The sequence below is a fragment of the Pan paniscus genome, chromosome 16, assembly GCF_029289425.2.
Source record: "Pan paniscus chromosome 16, NHGRI_mPanPan1-v2.0_pri, whole genome shotgun sequence".
NCBI classification, from domain to species: domain Eukaryota; kingdom Metazoa; phylum Chordata; class Mammalia; order Primates; family Hominidae; genus Pan; species Pan paniscus.
In genome coordinates, this window is record NC_073265.2 from 85,439,336 (window position 1) to 85,463,136 (window position 23,801).

Sequence of the window (23,801 nt, forward strand, 5' to 3'; positions counted from 1 at the left end):
ATGAGGCATTCAGGAAGGAAGGGTCTTTTTGGTGACCACATTGTCAAAATCCTCCTCATGTAGCTCAAGGAATGTAGAGGTTGAGAAAACACCACTGGTGCTGCTAATTCTGTGTTTGATGTTACTGTGGCCTCTAGCCTAAGTTCAAGCTAATTTGAGCCCCAAATATCCTTTGGCTGGTCTCCCTGGCCAAAAAAAAAAAAAATTCTAGTGTCTTCTTTGGGAAAGGATGAAGAAATTTTAATAATTTGCATTTTGGGTCATCTTGTCTGCAAGTTTTCTGCACAGATGAGCAACTAAAAAGTGGCTGAGGAGTTTCTCTGTCTTTCAGATGCCCCGGTTTGTACTTGGAGTGCTAGTTAACCTCAGCAAAAAATTATTGTCAGCAATAAATATTTACTTTTCAAAAATATCCTGAGGAGACTGGAAACAATACGGGCAAATCTCTCTGGTACTGTTTTTTCATTTAGAGATGACAAAAAGTCTAGGGAAAAAGTGACAGTTTTAAGGGCTTTAAAAATATCTAATGCTTTAGGTTTGAAATTGGCAGTGAGCCAGGCCCTGTCTTAAAGGGAGAGGCACTTTATTATACTTTCTAATTCTTCCAAAGTCTGTCTTTAGGATATATGAGCTGCCTCTAATATGACTACTCTATTCTCATCCTCTAGTGGTATACTCTGGTCTCAGCTCATAAATTGAAAATTGAGCATCTGTAAATCAGGGCAGACTATTTCAGAGAGCCATTGTGAATTTCCAGTCAAATCTTCCAGTTTATCTTGAATATTTCATCTTAATGTCACCTTAAGAAAAACCTTTCATTCAAGTAAGTTACAACATCGAGTTCTAAACTGATTGCACTTCTCCACTGACCTTCTGCTAGGAGACAAGTAAGTTACAACATCGAGTTCTAAACTGATTGCACTTCTCCACTGACCTTCTGCTAGGAGGCTGCTTTTTGTCATTAATGTCATTTTTGCTGGCCTATTGTGGGACTAAAGGGAGATTTTTTTGTTTCCAGAAACACAAATTGACTAAAACCACATAAAGAATAGGAACTCCAATGTCAAAAGTGTACTAGCTGCTTTGTAGAAAGAAGCAATTGAAAAGATTGCTTTCTGTTCATTATTTGCTATTTATATTTTTATTGCCTTTTTTTTTAAATGACTGGGCTAATAGTCACAGGATACTGTGGTCTGAGGTGATTGACTTGGTTTACACACTAAAGCATCTATTTCGAATTAGTTGCCAAACATCTGTTGTAAAAATTAAGTTTATACCTTCTAAGTATATTCATAAACACGTGAAATTCTGCCAAGTCTGATTGCCCTTGGATGGCTTTTAAAAAATTGCTTTTCTCATTTTTCCTTCTTTGGAACCACTGTTCAGCAGGCTAAATGGAGTTGAGGAAATTTTCATGTCTATTTGTTTATACAGGAATCAACATATTCCACCCTTAACTCACCCACTAACAAGTCTGATGTTGAATTTTCTTGTCATTTGATCTAGCATTTAATAACCTGTCAGCTGAAAGGGCTTTAAATAAACATTTTCATATAATATTTAATGCAATTCAAGGGTATGTGCCCTGAGGCTAAAGATGAACAGACAAGGGTAACAAGCCCTCCTCCTTGGTAATACATGTGCATTTCTACACATCCTAATCCTTTAGTCCTTGAGACTTACAGGCAACAGCCTTGGATCCACAAGAATCCAAAAATACATAAGGTAGTAATATACTTTATGATTCCACTTCCTGTACAAGAGCCTCTTAATTGCTGCTCTCCACTCTCTAGTCACCTCCCACCTAAATAAACAGAGAAGCTAGCAGTAAGGCTATTCTATTTTTGCCAAAATACCTTGACATTAAACTTTGAAAGTTGTCAGGTAGCCAGTTTTCCCAGAAGCAACAATCTCACGTGGGTCAAGGTTGGAGCGGTGGATTAACTAATTAGTCCACACCAGGCCTGAGGACAGAAGGGCAGCTTGAGAGCAGCATCAAGTCATGAAATCCCAAAGGACTGAGCTGAGTGGTACCATTCAGGAGTGAATTGGTCCAGTATAAGATAATAAAGAAGAGGGCAGACTAATGCCAAATTGGAATGCTCATACTCCCACCTCCTAAATGCATTTAGTTTCAAACTTTAAAATTACTGTACCAACCAAATCAAAGAAAACAGAAGAGAGAATTTGGTTTCCGGTCTATGAACCTGGTCTTCACAATGCACATGTATTAGACCAAAGACTATAAAATGATAGCTGGGCCGGGTGCAGTGGCTCATGCCTGTAATCCCAGCACTTTGGGAGGCTGAAGCAGGTGGATCATGAGGTCAGGAGATAAGAGATCATCCTGGCTAACACAGTGAAACCTGGGCTCTACTAAAAAATACAAAAAAATTAGCCAGGCATGGTGGCAGGCACCTGTAGTCCCAGCTACTTGGGAGGCTGAGACGGGAGAATGGCATCAATCTGAGAGGCGGAGGTTACAGTGAGCCCAGATCACGCCACTGCACTGGAGCCTGGTGACAGAGCGAGACTCCGTCTCAAAATAATAATAATAAAATAAAATGATAGCCACCTGGCCCAACCAAAAAACACAATAAACATTAAAAATGAGATGTTCAGAGAACATCGTGAGCCGTCATCTCCTGCAGTGGGTTGCTGTTTTTATGTGCTTTCAAGTGAGCATCTATATAGAATTCAAAAAATGGAGGCGAGACCAGATTTAGATTATTCTGTAGTTCAAAAGTCAAGCTGCTTACTAGTTGCATTTCCATTGAAAAAGCCACTGACATTACCAGAGAATACATAGTGCACTTTTAAAAGTCAAAGGAAATATATGAATCGGAAAAAAATGGCAGTGGATTCTCATTTTTTTGTCATCCAGTTTTCTGAAAATCTCCACAGGTTTCACCCCACCCTGTTTGCTCATTATTGGTATTTTCCTTTATTATCACAATGTGTTTTCACTCCTGTTAAATTGGGCAAATTGAAAAAAAAAAAAAAAAGCCTGCCTCTCTCTTCCCTCTCTTGAAGTTGCAACTACCCTACCTCATTATACCTGAGCGGGAATCACGGAGAAAGTGCTCAATTCATCTATCACCTGGATTTCCACTATGAACTCTGCCGTCCTTTTTATTTTGGGGAAAATATTTTTTAGAATTCATCTCAGATATTGGATCATATTTCCTTTTGTTACTCATGTTAAATATTATTGTAAATTTGTGTTAAAAAAGGTAAAGTTATGGTTATCTAAATTCAACCAACTCTAAGTTACATAAAAATCAATCAGAGCTAAATTGAGAAGATATTTAAACAAACATCAAAAATTTCACCAGACTTACAAGCTCATATCTTATTCCACAGGTAGTTATCAAAATTCAAAAATTTTATATAAATATCAACATGGGCAATGAAATAAACTATTTCCTCCTCTACCAGGTAGACAAATAGTTTTCCCCCTAAAAAAGAGTTGGACATAGTCCTCATACTGCTCCTTACTGGCAAAGACAATGTTGATTTAAAAAGAGAATCACTGTCCTGTAGTCGGCCACTTCTAGTGTGACTGCTAAGAAACATTTTCCCTCTCAACAAGACTACTTAAAAGGAATGCGTTAGTCTAACAGGCCTTGATATCTCACCATGATTACAGAGAGCACTGATTCACACCCCACAGAAAAAGCCTTGAAGAATTCAGGCCTCCAACTCATGAGTTTGATAGGCTGTGTTTGCTTCTGTAAATACATGACGAATTAGATCTGTCAAGACTTTCATTCTGTAAGAGGAGCAATAGTACCACAACTTAACACTGGAGCTTAATAATGATCCTGGAAACTTCTACATTCCTCCTTAAGCACAAGTAAGTGTTGAGCTAATAAAAATACAAGTCTCCAGCCTAGGCACTATGGTTAAACCCCATCGCTACAAAAAATTTGAAAATTAGCCGGGCATGGTGGTACCTGGAGTACCTGTACCAGGTGGACCTGTTAGTCCCAGCTTCTAGGGAAGCTGAGGTAGGAGGATGGCTTAAACCCAGGAGGTCGAGGCTACAGTGAGCCATGAGCGTGTCACTGCACTCCAACCTGGTTGACAGAGCAAGACCCTGTCTCAAAAAAATAGAAACAAAAACAAGTCTCACTCCTCACTCCTCAGTTGTACATTGCCCCACCAGCGATACATTCTAGTTTCAATTGTGAACAGTTTATTCAAGATCTTTTCTCTTTGTTTCTTCCAGATTCCTAACTTCTGAATTTACTTTAATAACATTTACATTAAAAATTGGACTAAAATGCCCTACTTTAAACACAAAATGCATGTTCTTTTGCTTTCTTCTCCATAGCTGCTTGTTCCCTTATCTACATTGAATTGAATCAATTATCATTCCACTTTCCCAGTATGCTGATTCTGCAGTTATCACAGAGCTAACTTCTTCCTAGAGAAGATTCCAATACTCATCACTTAGAAATGGCTTTAAAATCCAAAAAATACCTGATGTCCATCACACCCAAGGCTCTGTATTCCTTTATAAAAACATGCTACATTATAAGTCCAATGTACCACACCAACAACCCATGAGCTATAACATGGGGCCACTGGCAGAGAATGCAGCAGAATCACTTTTATTAGGTTTTGCCTCAGCAGGAAGGAGCAAAGTGACCCCCAGATGCAAAACTAATGGGCAGTGAACAAAGGGGGTAAGACCGGGTTTTCCTTACAAATCAACAGGCTCTTGTTCCCTGGAATTGGTATCTGCCTCACATCCAACTGGCCAAAGTGTTATACCTGGCTGGGTTTAATTTGTTATTTATGTCAGCTTTGCATATTTGTAAGGTTCAAGGGTTTATTGCCCTGGCCTGACCTTGCCAAGTCAGAGTTAACATGTGGTTCTCTAGTAGCAGTTTCTTTCTAATAAACTTTACTTGAAAGAACATGTGTGATAGATTTTGCTCAAGATTAAAAAGAACAGTTCTATGTTCATTGTTCCCCAATTTGGTTTTGAAGTTCTGTTGAAAGTCACCTCTGAACTTAAAAAACAAAATCCAAAATATTATTCTCTTTTAAATTTCATTGAAGACCTTTACTGTACTTTGTGTTTTAGAATGCCGCTTTATGACTGTTCTAAAAGATTAATGTGATCCTCTAAAACCAAGCTAAATAATATATTTCCAAATCGTTCATAAGATTTGGCACGTAGTTTAATTTTGGTTATGAGAATTAGTAAAGTTCAGTAAGCAATCTCTAGTTTAGAAACAAGAAATTATTAGTGTGTGTGCATACACACATAAACATATACATATATACACATATATATCCACATATATTCATACACACACATATATAATACAATATAATACAATACAGCAGAGTGAGTGTAGGATAGAAGATAGCAGGGTTAGTGAAAATCGTCCTTAATTTGCTTGCTTAGTTCCCTACCATTATTAATGTATAGAGGAAAGGTATGTTGAAGATAGAACATATCATTCGGATCCCTTTTTTTTTTTTTTTTTTTGAGACAGAGTCTCACTCTGTCACCCAGGCTGGAGCACAGTGGCACAATCTTGGCTCACTGCAGCCTTTGCCTCCTGCCTTCAAGCAATTCTCCTGCCTCAGCCTCCCAGGTAGCTTAGATTACAGGTGCACGCCACCACACCCAGCTAAGTTTTGTATTTTTAGTAGAGATGGGGTTTCACCATGTCGCCTAGGCTGGTCTTGAACTCCTGACCTCAAGTGATCCACCTGCCTCGGTCTCCCAAACTTCTGGGATTATGGGCATGAGCTACCATGCACGGCTGGATCCTTTACGGTAAAAGCCAACATCCATAACATTAAAAATTGGCTGCTGGAGGGGGGACTCCCAAATCTAGGATGACCTGATTTGTCTGGGTTTATCCAGGAGTTTCTTAGTTGGAAAATTAGAAGTCTCATCTCTCAAGAACTCCCTCTGGTCCAGGCAAACTGAGATGATTAATTATTCTACAGTCCCCATATCTACCTGGCAAGGTTTCTGGCTCCGTTTTCTTTTAGTTGATCCAGGGTATCTATTAAATATAAACATTGTCTTCAAAAGCTAATGGACAGAAACATTCATCAAAATCTAAATAAATTCATTGGCCTGTTCATTGGAGTGAAAATGAATGGAACTTCAACTTAACCTGTTGAAGACAACAAGAACACTAATTGTCCATTTTAGTTCATTTCAGGATGACAAAATCAGTTAGCTCGGATAAAATGCACCTTAACTATATTAAACTCAATAGTTTTAAAAATTTTTATTCTTTTTTAATGCTTTTCTGCTTTGCTTTTGATTTTGAAACCCTGAATCTTCACGAAGTCCTGGAACAATAGCAGAAGTGTCATTGTTTTCCCATCAAAATCTAGGTAGTAGAGAGCAGGAACCCAATTTGTCTGGCCAATGAAAAGATATGAGTAGTTACAGCTTGTGGGGCTGCACTGTTGGTGAGCATTATTCTTCTCCAGGAAAAATAAATGAGAACCAACTCACAGCTTTATACACAGTTGTCCTCATACAGTCCTAACCTCAGATTACTCTGTCTTTTTGCTTATGTGTAGAGAAACTTTCCTATTTTATCTTATTATTTAAAAATAAAAATATGATTAGAACCATGATAGAATCTACAGTACAAAAATAGTCAAATTAGTTCAAAGTTGTGTGATCTGAGAATCAAGAAGAAAATATCACTTAGGAGATATTTAGGCGATACATATCATAAAACATATATGAGATATATATATATATTTCCCTATTTATTTGCAACAACTGAACATAGGAAAGTGAGAGGTTGAACTGAGAAAGAAAATAATTATTTAAGTGGGTTTGTGTTTCAAAACCCCTAAGAAGTGTTGCAGGGGTATCTGAGGATTATTGTTTTTCTGAGATCTCTGTTTGATATGAGGACAGCTATGCCTTAACAGGGGAACAACTAGGTAAGGCAACCTCTCCATGTCTCTAGCCCTGCAACTTGTGCTCCTGTGGCCTCATCTCTCTTCTGCTCTGCTGTTGCTTGTTTCTGTAACTCCAATGTAATGCAAATGTATTTCCTCAACAGAATCCTACACTTATAACTCTGTGTGTGTGTGAAAGTGTGTGTGCGCACACGCGTGCATGTGTGTGTGTGTGTGAAGGAAGTGGGGCGAGTACAGTAGGGAGATGAAGAGCTAGATGTGAATTGGACCATAAGTGCATTATTGAGGGTTTATATCTTCCTTTGAAGTATACAGCATTAGCCACTGTCAGGGAGAAGATACCAAGCCAGACAGTAATTGCAATAATGGAACAGACAAATGGTCTATGTCCCCATTAAAGTCATCAACACCTCTAATTTTTGAAAGGGGCTTGTTTGAAATACAGTAATTGTGATTATGTTGTCCATAAAGGCTATGGGCGATCAGCAATTGTCAGCATGCCCAGTGCCTTTCCAATATCCTTCTGGACAGAGATAACTAAATCTGAACGCTAAAGCACAATTTATTTCTGAATAACCTTATAGAAAGGGTGTTTTATAATGTTTAAAAATTTAATACAGCATCTAAGTAACACCTTCCCTTTGTAACACTTCATTTTTTCTGATTTTTTTTAAACTCTCTGCTTTCAAGTCCTCTAATATGCAGCATTTACTCGAAAACCAAACAGTTCTGGCATTCTCTCTTCCTCTCGATGCTCTGCCCAACCCTTTCATAATTATGCCCTTCTCTGTTTCCTTGATATTTCCCCTGGGCACTTCTGTCTTTCCTATAAAGTTCTCCTCTCTCTCCTCAGCTTGCCCTTCTTCCTCTGAGCCTTGTAATTGTGTTTCAACAAGGTCACACTCAGAAAACATTGACAACATCACATCCACAGAATTCTGGATAGAGAAATCCTCAAAGTCCGAGAGAGAAAAAATAAGCTCTTTTTTTGAACAAATCCTTAAAGCATTTTCTAAGACCCTAAGAACTTAATTCTGGTGGTAAATATTTTGCTCTGAAGGAAACAAAGACACAAGGAACACCAGTTTAATTTTAGAGGCCACTGGACATTTTGAACTGATTCTTTAGAGAGGACCATGTGCCGTGAAGTTCTTAGTTCATGCTGAAGAATGAAATTGTTTCCATCAAGAGGAGTTGTGTCACATAAATAATGTCAATTAATGGAATAAAAATAATTTGAAGTGAAATGTCATCAGCTTATACTGTTACCCTCCTTCTAAATAGCTAGTACTTAATCTAAGAATAACAGTTTAAACTACACACCATCTACTAGAAAACCTCATTATTAACAAGAATTTTTCATCCTGATTCTCTTGACCTATCGAAAGCCAAAACTCAACACGTTGCCATTTAATCTTTAACAAGGTCCTAGGTTATTGAAACCAGTATGAAATGAAATTTATGGGCTAACATTTAACTGTTATTCTCCACATCTTCCCAGGTTAGTCTCCATCCTGGGGAACCATCTTTTATTAGCATGAGTAAATATATAAAAGCCCACTGCTAAAACACTTAACAGATCTTCTCTGTCAAGGCTGTGAACTGCAGTGTCCACTCCATTTGGAGGTCCCTGCTTCTTTTTTTTCTTCCTTTGTTTAAAATATGCTGACCACACAGTGACCTCTCCTAACCTATCAGTCGAAAATTACAACCAGCCACACAAACAAGCAGCCCGGGGTCAGAAGGAGCAGGGTCTGCTCAAAGTTAGTAATCATACATTAATTCCCTGACATAATTAATCAAAATGAACCACTGTTATCTAGCAAGAAACCTTTAACCTATTACAAAGGGGTCAATTTGCGAACCACTTGAGCCTGGGAGTTTGGTACAAATAGCATACGCCCTTCATCCGGGATGCCCTAAGTAGGGAAAAATGCCTTTGAAGTCCCAAATCTACTAGATTTAGGTATAATTTCATCAATCAAGTTAAAAGCCTGCCTCCCTCCAGAAGGATTTTGTGGAGCTCTGTCAACCAGCTTCGTTGAGTGGTGACTGAAAATCCATTTGTAAGGTATTTTTGTTGGACACAAGTCGACTAGAATAGGTCCGACCTGACAAAAGAGGCAAGAGTTTATCAAATTGAAGAGGAAGAAGGAGGGGCAACTCATTTTCCCCTTGCAAGAAGAGTAGTAAATCGGATGTTTGTTATGCACATGAACTGGTCTATGCTTCCATTTTCAAGATTAAACCTGTCAGGTGTTTAAAATCGATATTTACATGGTGCAGGCACATGGTAGGAAAAAAATTAGAAGAATTAAAAACGGTTTCACTGTAATTCAGGGGAATTTTTTTGTAGTTTTGCACATGTATAAATGGAGCATTGGCCTTCAGTCATATTGCAAGCACCCTCCCAGGATATGCATAGGTGTTCATTTGCAGAAAACAGGTAAGCACGGTTTTGTTTGTATTCCTCTCACCATTAATTTCTAACATCCCCAGAGATTGAAGGTGTTGCCAAGGGCCCCAAAATACCTTCAGTTGAAACTGTTACATCACTAATGTGCTCAGAAACTTACATCTATCATATCATACTTTCTGAGTTGGAAGACATTAAAAACCAAAAAGGATATATTGTATTTTGAAAGGATTTATATGGAAATACACATGCCTTTTGATAGGATCAAACATATCACATATTTCAAAACTGATGATGGTCATCAATTTCAGAATTAATGTCTGGCAAAGCGTTGACACTACTCTTACCATGGTTACCTGAGAAATTGATCCGGATAGGAAGGCCCTTGCAATTATTTATTTCAATCCTGGGCCATTTCAAACAGTTTTTCAGTGAATTGCTCTGTTTTCTTCCCACACATTTGACACATATTTCACTGAATTTGATCACTGCAGTGGGCCCAGGGCACTTGCTGGGAAGTTCTTCAATATGGTGAGTACTGTCATATAGAGCTGTGGATAAGGCAACTTGAATGATGCATTTAATTCTTCCTAACCAGTAGATACTTGGAGGTATTGTATTATTCACCTTGCTATTTCAGTCTTGAATCCATTTTAGAGATGAAAAAATGGAGGCCCAGAGGGATTAAATACTTTAGTCAAGAACACACACACCCAGTCCAGGAGTGGTGGCTTATGCCTATAATCCCAGAACTTTGGAAGACAGAGGCAGGTGGATCACTTGAGGCCGGGAGTTTAAGACCAGCCTGGCCAACATGGCGAAATGTCTCTACTAAAAATACAAAAATTAGCCAGGTTTGGCGTTGTGAGGCACAAGATTCATTTGAACCTGGGAGGTGGAGCTTGCAGTGAGCCGAGATTGCACCATTGCACTCCAGCCAGGGCAACAGAGCAAGAGTGTCTCAAAAAAAAAAAAAAGAAGAAGAAGAAGAAGAAGAACACACACCCAGTAGCACCTGAACAGGTATTCAGATAAAGGTCAGTTTGTCTTCATATCAAGTTCATTTTCTTTTTCAAAAAGCAACCTTCAAAAAACAACAAAAAACAAAAACAAAAAAAAAGCTTCTGTGGAGATGAAACATAATAAGAATCTGCCAGAACAACCCCTCCATTTTTCTCAGTATAACTCACTATCCAGAACAAGAAAAAGAAAGTATCTTTCCTCAACCCCCACCTAGTAATTTGCTCAGCTGGAAACAGCAGCCCTTCAAATCCATTCTACCCTCTGAGCTCAAGCCCTTCTGGCCCTGTTTCTGTTCCTGAGACATGTCAAGTTTGTCTCCTCCTCAGGTCTCTTCCCCACCATGCACTCCCCTCCACCTGGAAGGCTCTTCCCCTCACTAGTTGCTTCACCTGGCCCCTCTACCACTTGCAGGTCTCAATTTAAGTGTCCCTTCCTCAGAAAGGCCTTCTCTGGCCTCGCTATCTGAAGCCATCCTTTCCTCCTACCCCCAGCCACAGCATAATCACCTCATTAGGCTTTGTCCCCAGCCTTCTTCACAATCCCAAGTGCACTGCTTGTTTCATTTATTTAACATATCTTTCCATCTCATCTCCCCCGCCAAGTGGTGGGATCTTGTCTGTCTTATTGTGGTGTTCCAACTGCCTAGCACGGTGCCTGAGTGCAGGCGGGAATGAATGAATAGCTTCTGGCGAGGTCATGCTCTGACTTTGGAGGCTAATTCTTGATTCAGCTGTGGAAGGAGCAACTATGGCTCTGGGAGTTTCTGTAACTTGTGAATGGGCAGCAAAGAGACTAAATCACCTCTTTTGGCAAAGTTGTAAGGGACTTCAATCCAGGGACTTCCTGTTCAGCATGAATATTGGGGATTTTTGCTCTCCTCCAAATGGGTCTCTGAAGATGTTGGGACCATTTGTATAGTTTATTTCTCTTTAGCAGCAGGCCCGGTGTGTTCTATGAATTCAAACCTGTTTCAAGAGTACATGTAACAAAAAACACAGAGGTTGCCTCCTGGTGAACGGCCCCAACATGCCAGGATCAATTTTCAGGTCCCCTTAGCAACCCTCAAGAAACCGCTTGTTGTCACTCTGCAGATGAGGACATAGAGGCTCAGTGAGGAACAACAGTTCCTGAGAAGTAGCCGAACTCCAAATACCATGCACTCCTGCAACCCTGTGCCATCTGGTCATCACACAGAACAAGGAGACAAACAACACTAAATAACATATAAATGCTAGATGTAAATAAAAGACTTCGCAGCACACGCTCATGAGTTTTATCATTTAAAAATAACCAAATATGTTAAAGAGTCTGGCACCTCCCTCCCCCCTCTCTCTCTTGCTCTCTCTCTCTCTCTCTCCATGTGATGTGCCTGCTCCCCTTTGTGTTCCACCATGAGGGAAAGCTTCCTGAGGCCTCATCAGAAGCTGAGCAGGTAGATGCTGGTGCCATGCTTCTTCTACAGCCTGCAGAAACGTGAGCCAAATAAATCCCTCTTCTTTACCAAAAGAAAAAAGAAAAGAAAAGAAAAAGAAAATAACCAAATAAAAAGCACTGATGATTTATTTTAGATAATAGTAGATCATATTTAGTAACTATCATTCACCCCAATAAAGAATACAGAATTACCCACTGTTAAGTTTGACTGGCTTAAAAAAGAAAAGAATACAGGCCGGGGTGCGGTGGCTCATGCCTGTAATCCCAGCACTTTGGGAGTCTGAGGTGGGCAGATCACCTGAGGTCAGGAGTTCAAGACCAACCTGGCCAACATGGTGAAAACCTGTCTCTACCAAAAATACAAAAAAAATTAGCTGGATGTGGTGGCGGGCGCCTATAATCCCAGCTGCTCAGGAGGCTGAGGCAGGAGAATGACTTGGGAGGTGGAGGTTGCAGTGAGCTGAGATCGTGTGACTGCACTCCAGCCTGGGTGACAACAGTGAAACTCTGTCAAGAAAAGAAAGGAAGGGAGCAGAGGGGAGGGGAGGGGAGGGGTGGGGGAGGGGGAGGAGAAGGGGAGGGGGAGGGAGGAGGGGAGGGGAGGGGAGGGGAGGGAAGGGAGAAAGAAACTGCATGCTTCATTTCAAAAGGACTGACTGACAGCCAAAAGTCATGTCGTCACTGTCCCATGGTGACCAGTCTTAGGATGCTAATGGATTTGTAGGCAGAGTGCTTCTCCTTGCCCATCCCATGGGTCCCTGACTTTCTGTCTGTGAGTGTGCAACCAGGGGCTATGAACAGAGTGCCTTGAAGTCACCTACCGGGGTGACCAGCACGAGTGCACGAGAACCCTGACTCACAGAAGCACCTGGAAGCTCTTCTAAAACTACTACTATAAGCAGGAAGATGAGGAAAAACCATGGCCATTCTCTCACTTGAGACTCTAACATCACACCTGTTCCAGCGGCTCCTAACCTTCACATGCCCTCTCTCCCAGCCAGCTCCCCAGGAGCCCAGGTTTTAACTGGGGCTGGATTTCCTTCCCCAGTAGACAACGGTGGCAAGCCTCCCAAGCCTTCCCTTGACCTGGGAGGCTCCTCATGTGCTACTGGTCCCCCACACATTTAAAGCTCAGTCCTGCCCGGGAGACTTGGAGGAATGTGATACCTGGGCCACCCTGCTTGTCTTTCAAACTGCAAGGCAACATTGTTGAGAAAATGTGTGGATGAAATACAATGCTCAGCGACCTGTGCCTCCACAGGGCTGTCCAAACAGCAGAATGATGCCAAACTGGCCCACGCTCACAGAGCCGCGTGACAAGAGAGGCAGCTGTGATCTTGTGAGCAGTCTGGGGATTCAGTCTTGTTCATGTCAGGTACTTCCCAAGAACGCAAGGCAGACGACATGATTTTATAAATTTGCAAAAGCTTCACACCTTGAGACAAGATCCCAATTGTACAGTGGATATGCAAGGAAAAAAATTTGGAAAGAAACTCGAAAATTACTACTATTCTCAAGGAAGATACAAATCTAGGCCAAAAAGGCTACTTATTACAACCAGCTCATCGGAGCTCTTCTAAAAATTTCTCGTCACATGTTCACCCTTGACAAGGAGTAAGGGAATTATATTAAGTTAAATTTATATCTTCTATATTCTCCCACTGAAACACTTTATTTTATTTTTTAGTAACAATCTTGGGTATTTATTTTACAAAGTCATTAAAACCAAATGAAGGAAGCTTGCTATTAACTTGTGAGAAGCTTTATATATGCTGTCGGAGAAGTTCTAGCCAGAAGAAATGTTTAGCACCTCACAGTGGGTCATGGCTTTAAAAATTATTAACATAAGTTGCCAATATAGTAAGTACACCAAAGAATAAATGCTTTCTGGAGACAGAGGTCAGGGGGACTTCAAAACAATTTCAAAACTGGCTCTTAAGGGGGTTTCCAGCAAGACAGTTCATCATCCCAAGAAAGACGGTGAGATACTGATAGGGGCTTTTGCTGGAACCAAAAGAATTTAGGTTTAATTCCACCTCTCTTTCAACTGGCTGTTGGACTTTGAGATGGCTACAGGGCTCTCTAAGCCTGAGTTTTGCCATCTGTAAAATGGAGGCATTAATATTTACCTTTGAGGATTGAGAAAACTAGACGATATGTGTTGCACCCAACAAGTGGGGACTATTGTTTTATCCCTGAAAGACGTAGCCAGTACAAATGCAGTGCAGTTTCATGTCTCCGAGTTGCACATTTCTCTGAATGGAATATTCAACTTCTGACTCTCCTGGGCTACATCATATTGCTCTGATTGTTCTAAGATGAGGACTTTGGATTTAAAGCTAGGTTATAGAACACAAAGGGAATTCTTCCTAAGAGGAATCGACTTTGGTTATTAAAATACTCTTTTTTCTAGGGCAGCTTTACCTAGGCAAGATTATATGACCCCCTAGGGTGCCTCCAATGATCTCTAGAGATATTGGAAAATTCTCAAGTTATTCTGAAATAAAAATTATTTTAAAGTAAATTCACTTGGGTTTTAGAATTTACATGTGCCCTATATGGGCATGCATATTCGGTTATGTGACAATGCTATGGAATGGAGAAAAAAATGGTGTGCCGAAGTTCCAAAAGATTGGTAATCCTTTTTACATATGGTTGTGAATGGCTCTCTTGGTTTCTCATTGTAAGAATTCCCACATTCTTACAACCCAGTAAGTCAAAGGTAAGGTCTGTTATGAGGCTAAAAACATCAGAAAAAAGCCAGGGGCTTGTGCAGGTGTCTGTGCGTCTACTTAAAAGCTAGAAGTGTTGGTTTTTCTCACTAAGTAGTGGATAATCATCACAGTGAGCCTCGCGTTGGCCTTTCACCAAACCAGTGTGCAGAGGAGGAAGCAAGAAGACCTCGTGTGCACAGCCCATTCCCTTTTCCTTCTTCCCCAGGGTCCTTCACTCAAAGCATTCCTTGGTGTCCACCAACACACATGGGCCCCCAGCCCTACTTTGTGTCTAGTAGGATGACTGTTAGGATGACTGTTCAGGAAGCAACTTCCAGCTTCTCCCCAGGAATGCTTAGCCCTTCTTTCAGAACTCTGCCATTCACTGGCCCCAAATACTACTAATTAAATCCAGGACAATTCAGAAAATCATGGAAATGCCTTTCAGAAATAAGAATGGGTTCTCCTCTTCACTCCAAAGATGTAAATTTCAAGCAATTATAATCTACCTTTAAAAATTAATGCAAAGCATGTAGATGTTGGTCAGGTTTTTAAAAACCTATAGATGCTGGTTAGGGAGAGAGAGAAGAAAAAAAAAAGAAAAGGAAAGGAAAGAAAAACAAAGAAATGGAAAATGACTTCCCTCCAAAGTCTCCTTTCATGATATAAGCAAATCAACAACTTCCATCAGTTGACATGATTTCCAAAATGAAAACATTACTGACTTGGTCACTTGAAAAATCCACTAAAGATCATTCTTTTTCAGACTGGTAAGAGCTAAGCAGATTTCCTATTTGAAATTGTGCTGAGAATGTTCTATCGTCAGTGCCAGAAGCTTCTTGTCCATATACTGGGTCCAACCAGTTTTAAAGGTGGTGGGCGATACAGGGATTTTAGAATTATTATCATAAAAATCAAATGCAAAGCCAGATGGCCAGTGCAATGGAGAGCATTCGTTTTAGGGGTGATCATTTGTGGAATTTCACAGGAAAATCTATATGCGACACAAAAATATTATGTGTCACATTTCACCATCTACTGTGTTGAAAACACAAATCTATGTTTTCAAGGGAGGACAGAAGACAGGAGTGGTGAAATGTGACACACAATATTTTTGTATTTATGAAGAATGCTATAAATTGAGTCTCCTACAAAACACTGGTGATACTCAGTCAACCTGGGTTGCTGTTGATCTGAAAGTTTCCTTCATTTTATCTATCAAAGAACCCTTGCATTTTTCCTGCCACAACCAAGTCTCCTGGCTCTTCCTGGTTTGTGTCACAAGTTCAATTAGGTTATTTAGACACTTCGGACATTTAAATTCTTTGTTTGTGTATGTTTAAAATCAAGGAAAAATGTCATGGAAGGTTACCAAAATCCATGTAATTTACCCAAGAAATGAGTCTACTGGGTAAATACATATTGAGGCAATTTTTAAAGTCATATTTATTTACTCTACACACCTCAGTCTGTGGAATAAATAAATATTTGAGCTGTGCACTCTGTGTGTTAAAGCACCTCATGAAAATGTATGCTGACACTAGATGTGCAAGAAGAATCTCCTTTTAAGTTTTATATCTGAGCCATTTAACTTTGGGGGATAGAGAAAAGGAACAAATGGAACCATTTTATAGGGGTAATTACCACATTCTATACCCCCACCCACCCCCATCAAAGCATATTTAAGATGAGCAGCTGAAACTCACCTCAATTTTTCCCTTTTATTTTCAAAGGCCATCGACTGCACCAAAATGTGTACTTTATAATTAATTCCTTTCAGTTATCTCCACACCTCCTTCTCCAGCAGGCATCAAATCATTTCAGTAGGGTCCGGTCTCAGAGTTGGATGTGTTTACACGGATGGATCTTAAAATCTGTAGTTTCCCTTCTTTGTTCTTTTCTGGAGACCTGGGAGTAGTACCCTTCAGACATTTTATTGATCTTTCTTCCCCTTTGGCTCATACATGCTAATTGTACCTCTGTAGCAAAACAATCTTATTATCATGTTAATTAGTGGGAGGGCTGTTGAGGTTTTCCACTTCATTACCTACTAATTTCAAGATAAATGAATCCACAGGTTACTAAGTAAATAAGGTCACCTATCAAGCACTTGTAAACGTGTTTGTAAACAGGGAGAGGGGAGGCAGAAGGAAACCTGTTTGGTTTTCAAATGAGTGGGCTGGTGGGGCTTAGCTTTTGGATGGAGTTGAGAGTCCCATCAGGGTGGCCCTGTCCCTGAACTCATTTGTAATGAAAAGGGAACGTTTGCCATCCACCTGGTTTCCCAGTGGGGCACTTCCTCGGGAGCTCTCAAAGGCCTCTTTGTAGCCGAATTCATTCTGTGCATTGGGCGCTCATGGCCACTTTTGTAGAAAAAGCCAGAAGTGAGGTTCACACTGGGCAGGAGAACTTTGAAGGGGGAGGCCGGTGGGTGGTGCGATCGCAAATCACACTCTTCTCAGCTTCCCAGACTTATTTCCATCTTGGGCCGGATTGTTCCTAGTTTCTCCGGATTAAAAAGCAGAAGAATTAGTTATGAGGGAAAATGAGAAAATCGAGCCTGCCAAAACCCAAGATTTTTTAGCGGATTTCCTTAAGGCAGAAGGGGAAAACAATTGCTAGGAGAATCTTAGCTACAATGCCAAAAACTAAACAAAAGGATGAATGGGAATTATTTTCTTTACCCTTTCATCTGTCTTTAAAAACAGTCACAATATTCAAACAGGACTTCGTTTTGCTTTTTCATCTTCTCTTGATGCTGGTACCTTAAAAAAGAAATTAAAGGGAAAAAAAGTTGTATATTTTTATCCCCTAGAAGATTCTCATCTTGTGAGCGTTCTATTTTGTATGTGGAACCTCCAGGGGCATCATTGTCCAAAGATCTAACTGGCATCTGAAACACTGAATTCTCCCTTCTTTTTTTTTTTAATTAAGATAATAAATTGGTCTTAAATTATCCCTGAAATCAGACCAGTGTTGATTACAATGGGGCTCATGCTGTGACAGCTCAAGATGATGTTATTTTTATTCCTTTTCAACGAGATCTTAATCTCTCCCTGCGTGTAAACAAATTGTCACTGTAACCTTGTTCTCTAATCTCCCAGTCAAAGACCTTTAAAGCATTGGGAGATAACAGATCAGGCCAAGATTTCACCAGCTCTTCAGCTGGCGCGGATAGGCCACCTTTCACTCCCACCGGCTGAGTCTTTAAACACTGAAGGAGAATTAATAACTACATCTTACATGAAAAGCTCCACGGAAACCTTTGAAGGCCGTATATGTTGTATAGCTGGAGTCCCGAACATGCAAGCTGCTGGTCTGGATGAGAAATGCCTTTGCTTCCAGGAGAAGGACCTGAGCCAGTGGTGGGAAGGGGACTGTTAGGGAAAAGGGACAAGAAAGAGAGACACAGAGAGGGACATTCAGAGACAGAGAGACAGAGAGAAACTGCCCTAGAAATAGAAAGAAGGGGAAAAGAAAATCAGAGAGACAGAGTCGAAGTGGAACAAGAATGAGGGTAAGAAAAGAGCTACCAAAAATGGTCCACCCAACAACTGGTAAAAGCAACCGGTGACAAACGCCACTTTGCTGGTATGAGAAAACATTCCAGAGAGTGGATCAGATTACCTTCCCAGCCATTTCAAAATATCCCTGTGTGACTTTCTATCGGAGAGTCCTCTTTCATGCCATGAAAGGGAAATTCTGCAAACATTCCCAAACGCTGGTGAGCAACAAATTACTAAGGAGCTACCTAGTGAACCCCAGTTCAGAGACCTCAGATACACGGACGTGTTTGTTTTAAAACCAGTTAAGAGGCATGTCTAGGGTGCGGCAGATCTTCAGCAATGATTCTGAGGGAATGGGCAGCTAGTAGTACCAGGCGCCTGGTGAGGAGGCTGCAAGATTCTCATCCAAGTCCTCTCCCCAGTCCCCAGCAGAGCCCAGAACTGTCCGCCATTTTCAGACTCGCTCATCCATCTTTGGGTCTTCCCAGTTTGACTTCTGCCCTGTGACTCCCCAACCCTTCCTTGGCTAATATCATTAAAAACAGGACAGCGAGCCTTAATGGGTGATTTTCTCTTCAATTAGTAGGGGACTTTGATCACCAAAAGTGGTGATTCAAAGTAGGAATAAGTTTAGCTCTGGGTTTGCCTTACCTCTAATGAATTTTTCTGGAAACTCCATGAATTTCCACGAGCCAGCATTTTTGAGTGGAAAGGTCATGGACTCTGGTTCAACAGTGTGACCTTTCACAATCTATAAAATGGGGAAAATAGTAACATCTTTCCCTTGGGCTATTGCAAAAATTAGATGAGTTAATGTAAATAAAATATAAAAGGCATTATCTGGTACATTAAAAAATAAAATAATGCTTTTCAATAAATAAATTAATCCTTTTCCATAAATGTTAATTATCACTTCGTACAGAGCACACCAGAACCTAAATTTAAGTACCATTTGTCATAGAGCAAAATCGTTTGCTTTGAGGTATGAGTCAACTCCTTTGCCCTGGCAGAGAAATAGGTCACTTATGGGAGGAACTGCTTGGTGATTTTCAGGTGTGCTGTGAAAAATCATGCTGCACATATGAAATTTCTTCCTAGGTCAGGGCTGCTTCTTCCTCCAGTTCCTCCAGAGACTTTTTTTCTCTTTAAGAAACACTGGCTTTCATAATATTAGGTGATGTTTAAGTACCTGCTGGGTATTAGTCTGCTTAATTTTATTTTTCATTAAGTCAAAGGATTTGCACATAATTGGTTTCCCTCCGGGCTTCCATACCCACCTGTGGTTAGCAGCCACAACTGTGATATAATGTCCAGACAAAGGTGGCTTTGCTTTTTTTTCTTTCTTTTTTTTTTTTTAAGCAACTTTTGGAGGCTTACATCAGTTCATTGGTTTACTTCATTTTTTTGACAATATTTATTGCACTTTTTCTGAATATAAGAGTAATATGTTTATTAAAGAACGCTTGGCAAAAAACACACACATATATTTCCTACTATTTATTGAACACTTATTATTTGCAAGACCCTTGTAAAGCTTAGTGGCTTGCAGGCATAAGCCACTTAATCTTCATAACAATTTTGTGTTGGAAATACCTTACCCAAGACCACAGAATTGTAAAAGTGACAGAGTCCAGACTTAGAGTAGATCTGTCTTTCTCTAGAGGGTGTAATTTTTATCCCTACCTATCTGTGACAGGTAAGTAAACAGGCAAGGAGCAGGCAGTTATAGAAAGAGGAACACTAAAACCAACATATCCACTCTTTATCCACTGTGTAGGGAGGGGGGGATGGTTTCCTTGTAAAGTGAAGTATATTGAGGCATTTGAGTCATACTGGTGGATAGGATATGTTTTATGCCAAATATGTGAATGTTAAAATCCTGGTCTCACCACTCATAAAGTGATGAGACTTTTATTGTAGTAAGAGGTTAGATAAGTTACTTATACTCTTTGTTTGCTATTTCTTTATCTATAATAAGACATTTAATTCACAAAAAGTATAGAAAATATTTGGCATAATAACTAAAACATGTAAGCACTCATTACACATACACACACTGTACATATACACATATTGCAAAGTCAGTACAGCACTCTGTATAACATCCACTCCATAGCATACCACATCAAACTCATTATTACATCCTGAATATTTCCCATTTCAGTTAAGATTGTTTTAATAGCAATATATTTTTCTTTCTTACAGTTTCACCATAATTTAATTTAATCATTCTTTATTGTTACACATTTAATTAATTTCAAAGTTTTGCTGTCTTGAAGAATACTTCATTGTATCCCTCCCAATGAATCATTGAGCATCTTCTGCTCTCTTAATATCTCAAAATTGTCCTAAAAATCACTGAGTAAAAATGTGCTTACTTTCTAGGCTTTCTATAAATACAACCAACTGTGCTTCTGAAAAAAATGCAAATTTGCACTTCAGTAAGGACATAACAAGCATTTTTTTTGCCTTGGCCAATAAAAAACTAAAAATGTAATTAAAAAAAAACTATTTCATAATTTAATTTCTTTTCCCAAAAAAGTATTTCTTCCATTGCCATTGTAAGTGAAAAATTTTTTGATGTTTCCTTTGGCTATCTCTATAAATTTTCTGAATTATCAAATTATGTCCTATGTTCTATTGGTTACTATTTTCTATTTGTTTATCTACTTAATTTTTAAGAACTCACGATTGATTATGATTTTCAAATTAAATTGTACATTTAATTTTCATATGTACATTATATAGATATTTTAATGTTAATGTAGTTTTTTATACTTTCTTAGTTTCCATTTATACTCAGAAAAGAAGTAGAATATATTCATCCATATTTTCTCTTAATGGTTTCATTATTTCATTTTAATAGTTACTGCTAATTGAGTTTAGTTTTCCTTTTAAGGAAAATGTTGACCTAGGACCTATTACTACGTTCTTGGTGATGTATATACATTATCTCATTTAATTATAACCCTCACCCCCAGCCAAAAAAATTAAAACAGTAAGGCAGCTGTTAACAGTAAGGCATCTTTTCAAACAGTAAGGCATCTTTTCACAGATGAAGACCTGGACTTGCCCAGAGACCAAAAAGAGTGAAATGGATCAGTTATAGGTCAAATTTAGGTGTGTTTAGTTAAATTAAAATGAGAAGAAGATAGAGTTTTGAATCATAAAATTGACCAGTGTCATTATCACTAGAAAGTGATAGGTAGGAATAGGAGACGCATGGCTCAAGAAAAGATGGAAGAATGGATGAATGGATCAATGGATGGATGAATGAATTAATAGTCTGAAAAGGCAATTTATCAGCCTGACAAAAATGTCTTTCCCTGCTTGGTAGACCATTAGTCTGGTTTAGCCTAGAGTCATTTCACAATCCTCCAGCCTCCAGATAAACTATTATTATTATGGTACTACTCAGGAGATTCCTGGGGTCAAAGTGACTGGCATGGATGAGAGATTTCATACTTCCTACTTCCTAAGACCAACAATTCATACTTCCTAAGACCAACAATTCATCCTTTTATGCCATAGTCAGTCCACCAGTGAGCACTTTAATTGGATGTTTTGTAGAGGTTAAAAGCAAGGGCGTATGCGGCTGATTGTCAAAACCTGAATCTTAGCTTCCTAGCTTTGTAACTCTGGCCAAGTTACTTAACCTCTCTGTGCCTCAGTTTTACCACTTGTAAAATGGGGCTAATAACACTTAAAGTCTCAGGTTTTTTGTTTTTCTTTTTTGCAGATCAATTAATTAATAAATGCAAACCCCTCTAAACAGAGCCTGGTGCATAATAAGTGAAAAACAAATGTTTTTAGCTGTTATTATTATTTTCTTCTATGCAAAAGATATATGTGATATGTAACAATAACTTTCATAAACAGTAGGAAAATTGCACAGGGATTTTCTTGGTTCATTAACATGACTCTACACGCTTCCAAAAAAAGTATGAGGATATAGAAATACCCCAGTGGTCTATAAATAACCTTGAGAATTCAGTCTTTTGGGACACAAGATGTTCTCAGGTTGTGTAAGTTATACTTAAACATTTTCTAAAAGAACTAGCCACAGTGCAGTTCATACAGGTCAGGATTTTTGTACTTATCAAGATTGCTTCATAAATATTATCTCATTTTGAATCAGGAACAAGTTTTATAATGAATACATCTAAATAGGCTTTGGCAGTGCTTACGTCGTGTTGGAAAGTCAAAACCTAAAAAACCAGATTATTCAACATCATTATAAGCCTCTAAACCCAAATGTCTGACAGGATGCAAGTGTCTGTCTCTGTGTGTGTGTGTGTGTGTGCATCTGTGTGTGTGCAGTGTAGACACAATCTTAAATTGCCTAATGTTGGAAAAGCAGACAGTGACAACAGAGGCACAATGATAGATAGCCAGCACATTTACACACCAGGAAACTTTATTTAGAGAGTCACTGAGATCATACATACAGAAATGTTCTTCTCTATCTTATCCCATAGAACCTCCACCATCCACTCTGCAGAGAGTGCTGCCAGTACAGGCAAAAGAGACACCCACACAAACAAAAATGGCCTGAGATAACCACAGTTTGAAGTCTACAATAGAGAAATGTCCTATCTCTGGATAAGCAGGGTCTGTGGTGACTCCTATTTTTCTTCTCAGATTTCTGAAATCTCTTCCCTCAAGTGTAATCGACATTTTGCTCCTTCCACCCGCCTCACCATCACCACTATTCCAAACAAACACCCAGGAACTTTGACAGTAAGAGAATGATTGCATTGGTGAGAAGCTGGGTGATAAGTCAATTTACTCTAAGCTGAAAAAAACCATGGGAGTCACAATGTCCCTTGTTAGTGGTTTAATTTATAAAAGTACAACGCTTAATCATTTAATAGCTTCATTAAAACAACACCAGAAGAAGGTATAAAAACAATCATCCATGTCTTATAAGAAATTGATTTCTTTCTGGTACTTCATACCTGCCAAATTGAAAATATGTGCTAAAAAACTTACAACCACTCAGATGACAGCCAAAGGGAAAGTGATGACAGTGCGTCCTTGTATTTGTAATTTAGCTACAAATACACCTATGTTTATTGGAACATGAAAAATCTATCAAAGAAAAAGACAGTTTTAACAAAAGAATCTTGTGTGTTCCCATTTGAAGAAAAGTATAGTACCGTGAAAGTCAAATAATGTATGTTTTAACTGTGTCATTTAAACAAATAGATGTTTAGAACATGATGTGATGTCTATAGGAGGTGTAGGGGAAAAAAAAATTCTAGACTAGTGCACACCATTGTCCCATAAGAGAATTTCACTTTTTAGGCAAAATCTCAGAAGATTGGATATACGAACAGGTTGCTTTGGGATAATGGAAAATATGAGCTCATTAGCACCAGGTTTGTTATTTGTTCTACAACAAAAAAGTAAATTACAATGCATTAGTGGAGTTAGTGTTGTTTTTAATGTGCTTGGGGATACAATAAAACTTTTATTAGGGAAGTGTGATAGTATGTTTGTGCTACAGTGTCAGCATCCTGCTCTTGTACAATAGCCAATCATGTGGCCCAGTGGAACATTCTTATAATGATGTAATAAAATTTGACTCTGATATTGTAAAATATGTTTATGGTAAGGCTGTTGGGATATTTTTATGCAATCTTATTAGAGCAGGTGCCTAAACCTATTATATTTTGTAGTCCAATTTCAGTGGAATTTTTAAAATGTCAAATTTCTAATCTGGAGTTTGAATGCTGAAATGATCACGTTATGATGCAAAATGTGATCTGCAGCCTCCCCCTCCCC